The sequence below is a fragment of the Saimiri boliviensis genome, chromosome 16, assembly GCF_048565385.1.
Source record: "Saimiri boliviensis isolate mSaiBol1 chromosome 16, mSaiBol1.pri, whole genome shotgun sequence".
Taxonomy (NCBI): Eukaryota; Metazoa; Chordata; class Mammalia; order Primates; family Cebidae; genus Saimiri; species Saimiri boliviensis.
Window position 1 is genome coordinate 48,095,390 of NC_133464.1, and position 10,308 is coordinate 48,105,697.

The following is a 10,308-nucleotide window of genomic DNA, read 5'->3' on the forward strand; positions in this document are numbered from 1 at the left end:
AGTTCCACATATCTGAGGTCTCAAGAAACTTACAATCATGGCAGAAAGGGAAGCAGACACCTTCTTCAGAAGGCGGCAGGAGAGAGAAAAACAAAGAAAGAGCTTCCAAACACTTATAAAATTGTCATATCTCATAAGAATTCATTCAGTATCATGAGAATGGAATAGGTGAAACCACCCCCATGATTTAATCACCTTCCTCCCAGTTCAAGTCATTAGCTTAAAATTAATCAGGATGTATGCTGCACCTTCTCCCACCTCACCTTTCTGTTACCTCCAACAGGGAAGTGGCTAATTTTTCAGTTTCTCTCTCGCTCTCTCCCTCCTCCCCTCTCTCTCATCATGATAAGAACACAATTTGAGATCTACCCTCTTAACACATTTTTACATGTACAATACAATACAGTTAACTATGGCACAATGTTGTAAAAGTAGCTTGTTTACTTATGGGCTTCTTCAGCCTAAAACAATCTGCTTAGAATTAACAAATCCTAGTAGACCACTTCAACTAAAACAAGGGTATCATGAGTTTAAAAAATGAAAAATGAAAAAAAAAAAGAGAAAGAAAAGAAGAAAGGAAGGGAGGGAGGGAAAGAAAAGACAATGAAGGAAGGAAGGAAAAGAAAGAAAGGAAGAAAGAGAAGATCTCTTCTCCATTTGGACTATTGACTGGTAGGTGCCTCTCAGACCTATGCATAGGTATGTGACCCTATCAGATCTAGACCTAAGATATCAAAATCACCAATGGTAACAAAGATATCCTACCAAATTATGATACAGAGATAACAAGAGTAATTAAAGAACTAGCAGAAGTAGAAGAGTTCAAATGGAAGTTTTGGAGGTATTCAGCAAGCAGTATAGGAAACCATGAAAATATTTAAAAATAATAGGATTTATGGATTTAGCAATATAAATATTTTGTTCCCTAAGAAATGAAACTGAACATTTATGAGTATGTATTTTACATAATATCATTTTACATTGCTTACTGAGCAATATAAAGTGCTGATTCTCATCTAATAATGTTCAAATCATTTTTTAATCTTTAGAAATATTTCTTCATCTTTCTTTGCTATCATCCTACTTTTAATCTTTCCTTCATCCTTTCAAAATGTATTGTCATAAATGAAAACACTTCTAGCAGCAAGGAAAGATCCTAGACTTGAATTAATATCTCCAAATTATTGTTGCATTATTAGTACATGTTCAAAGAAATAAGGAAACATTTTACTACCCATTTGCATGGTGTTTAAATGACCATGTTTCATGTAGTTCCTGAGAGCTAGGTTCACTGATGTCACTTTATAGTGTCTTCAAAAGAAAAATAAGAAGGTGAGGATTTACAATGTCTGCAAGTTTGCGCACTGAATATTTAGTTGATGGCTACGTTTGTGAACATTGCACTTAGCCTGTTGAACAGCAGTTAATAAAAGCATATAATAATAATTGGAACAGAAATACATAAACAGGAGCAAAATCATCTGGCAGCTATGGGGATAAAACACTCTGTGCACAAATTCAGTTTTAAGATATGAATTTAAAGTTCAGTAAGAACATGTTTTGAGTTCTAGAATGACTGCTATCTGTGAGATAGTCAAATAGTTTTGTTAACATGTCTAAGCCTCAATGACCTCATCTGTAAATGGGCTACAATTGAAGCCAATGCATATAAATTTTAAATAATTAAATAGAATATGATAAATTGTACAGAGGTAGAGTTTAATGCCTGGCATTTAGTATACAAAGAATGTTAGATATTACTATTATTAGTTGAAGGGACCTTGTATTAGTCCATTTTCACACTGCTGATAAAGATATACCAGAGACTCAGCAATTTACAGAAGAAAGAGGTTTAATTGAACTTACAGTTCCACGTGGCTGCAGAAGCCTGACAATCATGGCAGAAGCCAAGAAAGAACAAATTATGTCTTTCTTGGATGGCAGCAGGAAACACCTGATAAAATCATCAGATCTCATGAGACTTATTCACTACCATGAGAACAGTATGTGGTAACCAACCCCATGATTCAGTTGTCTCCCACCAGGTCCCTCCTACAACACATAGGAATTACGAGAGTATAATTCAAGATGAGATTTGGGTGGGGAAAGAGAGCCAAATCACATCATTCCACCCCTAGCCCCTGCCAAATCTCATGTCCTCACATTTCAAAACTAATCATGCTTTCCTAACAGTCCATGGAAGTCTTAACTCATTTTAGCATTAACTCAGAAGTCTATAGTCCAAAGTCTCATTAGAGACAAGGCAAGTCCCTTCCACCTATGAGCCTGTAAAATCAAAGCAAACTATTTATTTCCTAGATACAATAGGATTGCAGACATTGGGCAAATACAACCATTCCAAATGAGAGAAATTGGCCAAAACAAAAGGGTTATGGGCCTCATGCAAGTCCGAAATCCAGTGGGGCAGTAAAATCTTAAAGCTTCAAAATGATCTCTTTTGACTACATGTCTCATAACCAGGTCATGCTGTTGAAAAAGGTGGATTCCCATTGTCTTGGGCAGCTCTGCCCCTGTGGCTTTGCAAAGTACAGCGTCTCTCCTGGCTGCTTTCACAGCTGGTGTTGGGTGTCTCCAGCTTTTCCAGGCACACCGTGCAAGCTGTTGATGAGTCTACCATTCTGGGGGATAGTGGCCCTCTGCTCACAGCTACACTAGGCAGTGCCCCAGTAGGGACTCTGTGTGGGGGTTCCAACCCCACATTTCCCTTCTGCACTGCCCTAGCAGAGGTTCTCTATGAGAGCACCACCAATGCAACCAACTTTTGAAATATAAGTAGAGGTTCCCAAACCTTAATTGTTGACTTCTGTGCACCTGCAGGCTCAACACCACGTAGAAGCTGCCAAGCCTTGGGGCTTGCACCATCTGAAGCCATAGCTTGAGCTCTAAATTGGCCCCTTTCAGCCATGGCTGGAGCAGTTGAGACACAGAGCACTAATTCCCTAGGCTGCACACAGCTCAGGGACCCTGAGTTTGGTCCACTTTTTCCTCGTAGGCCTCTAGGCCTGTGATGGAAGGGGCTGCTGTGAAGACCTCTGCCATGCTCTGGAGATATTTTCCTCATTGTCTTGGGGATGAACATTTACCTCCTTGTTACTTATGCAAATTTTTCTACCCAGCTTGAACTTTAATTGATTTCTAACTGAGATTTAATTGGACTTATAATTCCATGTGGCTGGGGAAGCCTCAAAAGCATGGCAGAAGCTGAGGAAGAACAAATCACATCTTACATGGATGAAAGCAGGCAAAGAGAGAATGAGGAAAATGCAAAAGTAGAAACAACTGGTAAAACCATCTGATTTCTTGAGGCTTATTCACTACCACAAGAACAGTAGGGAATTATCTCCCACGGGGTGTGTCTCACAACATATGGGAATTATGGGAGTACAATTCAAGATGAAATTTAGGTATAGGCACAGAGCCAAACAATATCAGACATCTTTCATAGTATTCCCAACCCATGTTGTTTGTTTAACGATTGGTTGTTTAACAGAAATAAGGTGTACACTAGTTTCAAAAGCAAGAACTTCTAAAATCCTGTGTGATTATATTTCTTTACTTCAGAAATATAACAAATACAACTTTAACTGAATAAAATTAGTAAGTAAGTGAAAATCAGAATCTCTTCAATTTCTTTTGTGAACTAACTCCTGGGAAATTAATTTTTTTCACTTCCACCTGAAAGTAGAGTTCTGTTAGCTTTCCCTGCCCCTGGGGAGTTATGAGTCCAACTGGAATTACTCATAAATCACCAGGAACCCCATGTCAGACCTCCATAAGCCAAACACAAATCAATTATAGAAAATAGTACATATGCCAGGCTCGGTGGCTCACACCTGTAATCCCTGCATTTTGGGAGGCCAAGTTGAGCAGATTGCCTGAGGTGAGGTGTTTGAGACCAGACTGGCTAACATGGTGAAACCCTGTCTCTACTAAAAAATGCAAAAAATTTAGCCAGGGGTGGTGGTGTGTACCTGTACTCCCAGCTACTCAGGAGGATGAGGCAGGGGAATTGCTTGAATTAGTGAGGTGGAGGTTGCAGTTAGCTGAGATCATGCCACTGCACTCCAGCCTGGGTGACATAGTGAGATTCTGTCTCAAAAAAAGAAAATAGTACATATATAGATCATTTACATTTTACAATCACCTAAATTGGATTGATTTAATCACTTTTTCTTGTAATTTAAATTCATGCAATTATAATCATCGTATACTTTGATAAGGAGAGCCACACCCTTCTGTTTAGATGTCATTGCAAAGAATATGTATTTCGAGTCAAGAAACAACACAAATACAAGAAGCCAATGTATAAGATAATTTTCAAGGGAACCATTTGATCTTATTGACAGTCCATTTACAGAATGAACAATGGAGAATAGTTTATCTATGGTTGGTGGTGCATTTTTACTTAGGACAAAGCTATAGGCACTAGGCAACAGCCAGAAGTCTGGTTTAATCTTCCTTTCTTCCAGGTGTACAAGTTTTATGAAGACCATTTATTACGGAAAAAAGTAAGACTATGTCCAAATGTATTAAAATGACTATTCCGCTGTTTTCTTTAATGTCAAAGTCAGCTATTTCAATAGAGTTCAAAAAAGAAAGGCATTTTAGAAGTTTACAATAAATCTTCTCTAGTAAAAGAACAACTAATTTCATTTTTCACAGTTCTTTCTAGCTGTGCAACTAAAATTGCCTTGTGTAAATTAGTATGAGATTTTTCTTGGGAGAAGCACAGCTTGAGGTTGTAGAAAACCTCTAACACTTATGTCTTATCAGCAATATGCTTTTCTGTTTTGCGATCACAAGTTTTCCTTCTGTCTCTTTTTTACTGAAAAGTCCTGCTGTTTTCCCCCAAACATAGCAAGTGTTATGTCCCCCTGGGCTGCAATACTGAACATACTGACACACACTTGTTTCTGTTCCCTTGATGGTGATTTAGACTGAAGTGAGTTTATTGGATTTTTTTTTTCCCCAAAGCTGTGCCAGCATGAAGTGTTGAGCATTTTAACGTAACAGTATAATTAACATATATTTAAAAATACCGGATAATGTGAGAAAACAAATGTTTTAAAAATTATATGTAACAGAATTTGTTGATATTAAATAACAACATCTTTTTGTGTATAGTTACTGCTATTTTGTAATCAGAGTTTAAATAAAATATTGTTTCACAATATATATACTCAATATAGTTGTAGTTTTAAAGGAGCTTCCAATTAAATTCCATTTTTAATTGATTTAATTAACATTTTAATTTTAAAATATTTGTGTCATCTGTGGCCATACCACCCTGAACGTGCACGATCTCGTCTGATCTCAGAAGCTAAGCAGGGTCGGGCCTGCTTAGTACTTGGATGGCAGACCATCTGGGAATACCAAGTGCCATAGGCATTTAAAAAATAAATAAAATAAAATAAAAAATATTTGTATGTCATTTTCTTAAAACAACTTAAAAATGTGGATATGGCTTACTAAAGATTTTACATAAGCTTAATCTCTAGTTTCTCACAAAGAAAATGTTACGATATATGTTGATATATAGCTTATAATATTAAAAGCATACTAAATTTCAAGCATCGATTTTCACACAAAATATTTTATTAACATGTAAAACTTTATTGTTCTTACTAATCTTAATACCTAGTAATATCAAATGCATCTTTTCTTAAAGATGAAAAAATTATTTGCAAAATTTAATAATTAGTTAAATTCTGTTCTATAGGTAAATTTGATCAGTAGTAAGACCGTGGCACTGAAAGCACTGAATGAACACTGTACAGTGTTGGCCGTACAAAATCTGAACGACACCAAAATCTTATAGACTTGAACTTAGTATTCTAAAGTTAATAATATAAGGCTATAAATCTTGGGCATATCTATAATTTTATAATATCAATTAAGATTGGTTTTACTTTTTTGTTTAATAATCTCAAATATGGTTTCAGATAAAATGATTAGTATTCTGTGATGTTACATTGACTTATGGTGATTCTTCTATATGGAAAGCAATATTTACATATTCATACTAATTTATTTTTTATTAAAATGAGGCACTGGTTTCAAGATTGAAATTGAGTTGCTTAATCTCAACAATGTCTGTAGTGCTGCGATTAAAGTTTAGCCTATCTTACTCATAGGATTAAGCAGTCAGTGGATCTAGATAAAGAGAGGATGGAGTGTGACAGTGAAAATGAAGGAATCAGGTAACAAGTGGACTGGGTTCAGACCTCAGCTGCCTTACTGATTAGATGTGTGTCCTTGGAAATCTTAGTGTTTTGCTTGTAAACTTTACCTAAATAAAATATTTAAATGATTTATATGAGTCCCTAGTATTGCCAATGTGCAATACAAAATTTAGCTATCAACTGTATTTAATATTTTTCTTTGATTTTTTTTGTTTTGTTTAACATATAGTATTATCTTTTTGAACACATTTGAAATTTTAATGAGTTACTAAGCCAGCAAACTGTGGATAAAATCTGGCCCACTGCCTGCCTTTAGAAGTGAAGTTTTATTGGAACGCAGCCTGAACCCATTCATTTGTGTATTGTCTATGACTGGCTTTGCCTTTATGCTAAAATAGAACTAAGAAGCTATGACAGAGACTTTTTAGAAAACAGAGCCTAAAATATTTACTATTTGGCTCTTTAGAAGTATAGTGTGCTAAGTCCTGACGTAAACAATCTGGGAGAATATTTCATTCAATAAGAAGAATATTGCTGTGTAATACGTGAAATGCAAACAACCTTGTTGCTCAAACTGCTCCAAAGTATTATTTCGACATAAGTCACAACACACATAATGTCAACAACTGCTGTTTATCATTTTCTAAGAACTTTGGGTTTCCTTTTCCTCATTATGTCTTTAAAAATGTGACATGCTTATATTTCATGTTATAGAATGTGTTACCTTGTTTCCTTGGGTGACAGGTACTAAGGTGGAAATGGCTTGGACGTTAAAATCAGATATGTCTCTTAATAAATGTGTGACTTGGATAAGTCATCAGTCCTCCAAACTTTACTTCAAAAAAAAAAAGGGGGGGGCAGGGCTGGACTCAGTGGCTCACATCTATAATCCCAGCACTTTGGTTGGGAGGCTGAGGCGGGTGGATAATGAGGTCAGGAGTTCAAGATCAGCCTGACGAAGATGGTGAAATCCCTTCTCTACTAAAAATACAAAAAAATTAGCCGGGCATGGTGGTGGGCACCTGTAATCCCAGCTAGTCAGGAGGCTGAGGCAGAGAATTGCTTGAACCCAGGAGGCAGTGGTTGCAGTGAGCCAAGAACGCACCACTGCACTCCAGCCTGAGTGACAGAGGGAGACACCTTCTTAAAAAAAAAAAAAAGATCGGTTTCCAGTACATGGTGGGGCTCATTAGCCACATTTATTTTAACAATAAATTTATCAAGCAAAGCAGAAAAGTGTTTTAGGTTTACAAATGAGAACTAGTAGTTGAATATCAAATTACATGTTAGTTGAGAGGGAAAGAAAAAGAGATCTAAGATGTATAGTGCAGTAGTTAGAACACAGGTTTGGGAGTCTGATTTCATATGCTCATATCCTATTTTATCTCTTGTTAACTGCATGATCTTTTATTATTTAGCCAAGATCCTTTATTTGTGCCTTAGTTATCCTTATTTATATTGAATAAATGCTTCTTACTTGATATAGTTCTTTAGGTAGATAAATAAGCTCATACGCAAAATACTGAAATTATTATGCCTAAAGTAAGTATTATAAAAGCATTGGCTATTGGCATCGCTCATCATCATCAATGCATCAGAAATTCTAGAATTATGCTAATTATTAATTGCAAAAATTTTAGGCTTTATTATTCTCCCCAGTAAAGGTGATGGCAATTAGCAAAGCAGAGAAAAAGGAAGGAAAGGAGGAAGGGAGAAAAGTAAGAAGGAAGGAGGAGAGGAGAGGGAGAAAGAGAGGGAAAGATAAGAAATGTATGGTACCATATATTGAAACAGCTTGCTCAGGTTCTCACAGTAAAATTGATGGATCTATAATTCATACACAGATCTGTATGATTCCACAGTGAAACTCCTCTTCTGTCTCCACAGCTAATATTCTTTCACCTACTCTAAGGTCAATTTTGCCTCTGAATGATGTTCTGTTATTATCATGCTATGTCATTTTTTTTTTTTTTTTAGTGTAGCCGTAATTATAGAGGTCAGTGGATGAAAGGGAAAGCATATTTAAGCACATAAAATGCCTTTTTATATATGCTATTTTGTTGAGATTCATAACAAGTTTTTGAAGTTGGTAGTTACAGAAAAGATAAAAGTTTAACAAAGTCACACACTTCAAGGGTTTAGATTCAGGCCTTTTGAACCCATGTAGCATCCCTTTGTTCTTTCAAACAAAACGTTCCTATCTTCTTAAAGCTTACTCTCTAGTTTTGAAAAGGAGCCATCCACACATTCACATATGCACCTTATATATTTTATCATATTATATTGTATGTGTGCACATATTATATACTTACACCATATGATTGTCATGTAAATATTTATGTCTCATTTGTAAATTTCACATATGCTGCACATAAGCACACCACACATGTCCTATCAACACTTAAATCATAAGCCTGGGATAGGCAAAATAGTTGCACCCCAAAGATGTCCATGTCCTAATACCAAGAACCTGTGAATATGTAACCTTACATGTCAAAAGTACTTTTGCACATGAGATGAAGTTAGGAATTTGAAAATTGTTTATCATTTTAGATTATCTAGGTGGTTCCAATGTAATCAGAAATGTCTTTATAAAACAGAGACTAGTGGAATATGAGAGTCAGAGAGGAAAAGAAAAAGAGTCAAAACTTTTGGTTTCGAAGATGGACGAAGAGATTGAGAACTAAAGAAATACTTTCTACCCTAAAACCTCTGGAAAAAACACGGCCTGCCAATCAATTTGAAACTCTAATCTTCAAAACCATACTGTAAAAACAGTGGCACATTAAGTCTCTATATTTGTGGTAGTTTGTTAAAACAGTAACAAGGAAGAAATGCAATCACAGTTAATCAGACAGAAAAAGACATAGTACGTGCTTTTTAGGAAATTTCAGTCTAGAAACTAAAGAGACATATAAATTAAAATTTTAACATAGTGTAGTGAGTGCTGTGATCATTATACTATCCCATTTCTTCCTTTTCTACTTATTTTTTCTATACAGCCTGTGTCACCAAATAGCATATTCTATATTTGTATATCTTTTTTTTTCCCACTAGAATGATTGCTTCATGGAGGTGGTATATTTTCTTTTTTTTTTTTAAGTGCTAAATACTACTGTCTAGAACAAATCTGATACATGAAAATTGCTCAAAAATTACTTTCTAAATGTATGAATGAACAAAGCCCTGAAGGCTATATATGTGAGTATGGACCAAAAGTATTGAACATAGAGATATCATGGAGAATCAAAGTAATATTCTATTTGATAATGAAGTATTTTTTCTTCACACAACCATGTTTATGCAGTATTTTGAATGTAATACTCAACAAGGCTGGGCAAAACAGCCTTACAAGCTGGGCTAAGCTTTCCCATTTTTAAGAAGGAAAGGATATTAGTGCTGCTGGACCATCAAGGAGGAGTATAGGTCTTGATATTTGATAAAAAGCAAATAAACAAAAGGAACAAGCCAGGAAAAGGTAAACAATTAGGAATGAGTAAGATGTGATTATTAGATGATTAGTTAATAGTATTATTAATTTAAGGGACATGGCTGGAAATACTGGAAAATAACTTTTGATAGATTTTGTTATCTATAGAAGTATAATAAAAGAAAGTATTATCCAGAATATTTATACTAAGATACCTATTTTGGATAAAATATATGTAAGTTGTTTGGAAATTAATGTTGTATAACTGAAATAGAATGAACTTTAGTAAAAGGTAGAACTAGGTTTGATACCCAGAACCATTGTTTACTATAAAATTATTTTAATTATTTAGTCTTCACTTCATTATCCTTACCTTACAAGATGGTTGCAATGAATAGAAATAAAATATGTAGACCAGGTGAGGTGGCTTATGCCTGTAATCCCAGTACTCTGGAAGGCCAAGTGGGGAAGATTGCTTGAGCCTAGGAGTTAGAGACCAGCCTGGGCAAAATGGTTAGACTCCACCTCTACAAAAAAAAAAAAAAAAGAAAAAAAAGAAAAAGAAAATTAGCCTAGTGTGATGGCATGACTAATAATCCTAGCTACATGGGAGGCTAAGACAGGAGGATCCATTGAGCCCTGGAGTTCAAGGCAGCAGTGAGCTATGATTGTACC

At 35.4% G+C, this 10,308-nt stretch overlaps 1 pseudogene; it reads left to right on the forward strand.

Annotated features, from left to right (window-relative positions):
- Nucleotides 1-5,290: 5,290 nt before the first annotated feature.
- Nucleotides 5,291-5,409, forward strand: LOC120365877 (5S ribosomal RNA; annotated as a pseudogene).
- The last annotated feature ends 4,899 nt before the right edge of the window (nucleotides 5,410-10,308 follow it).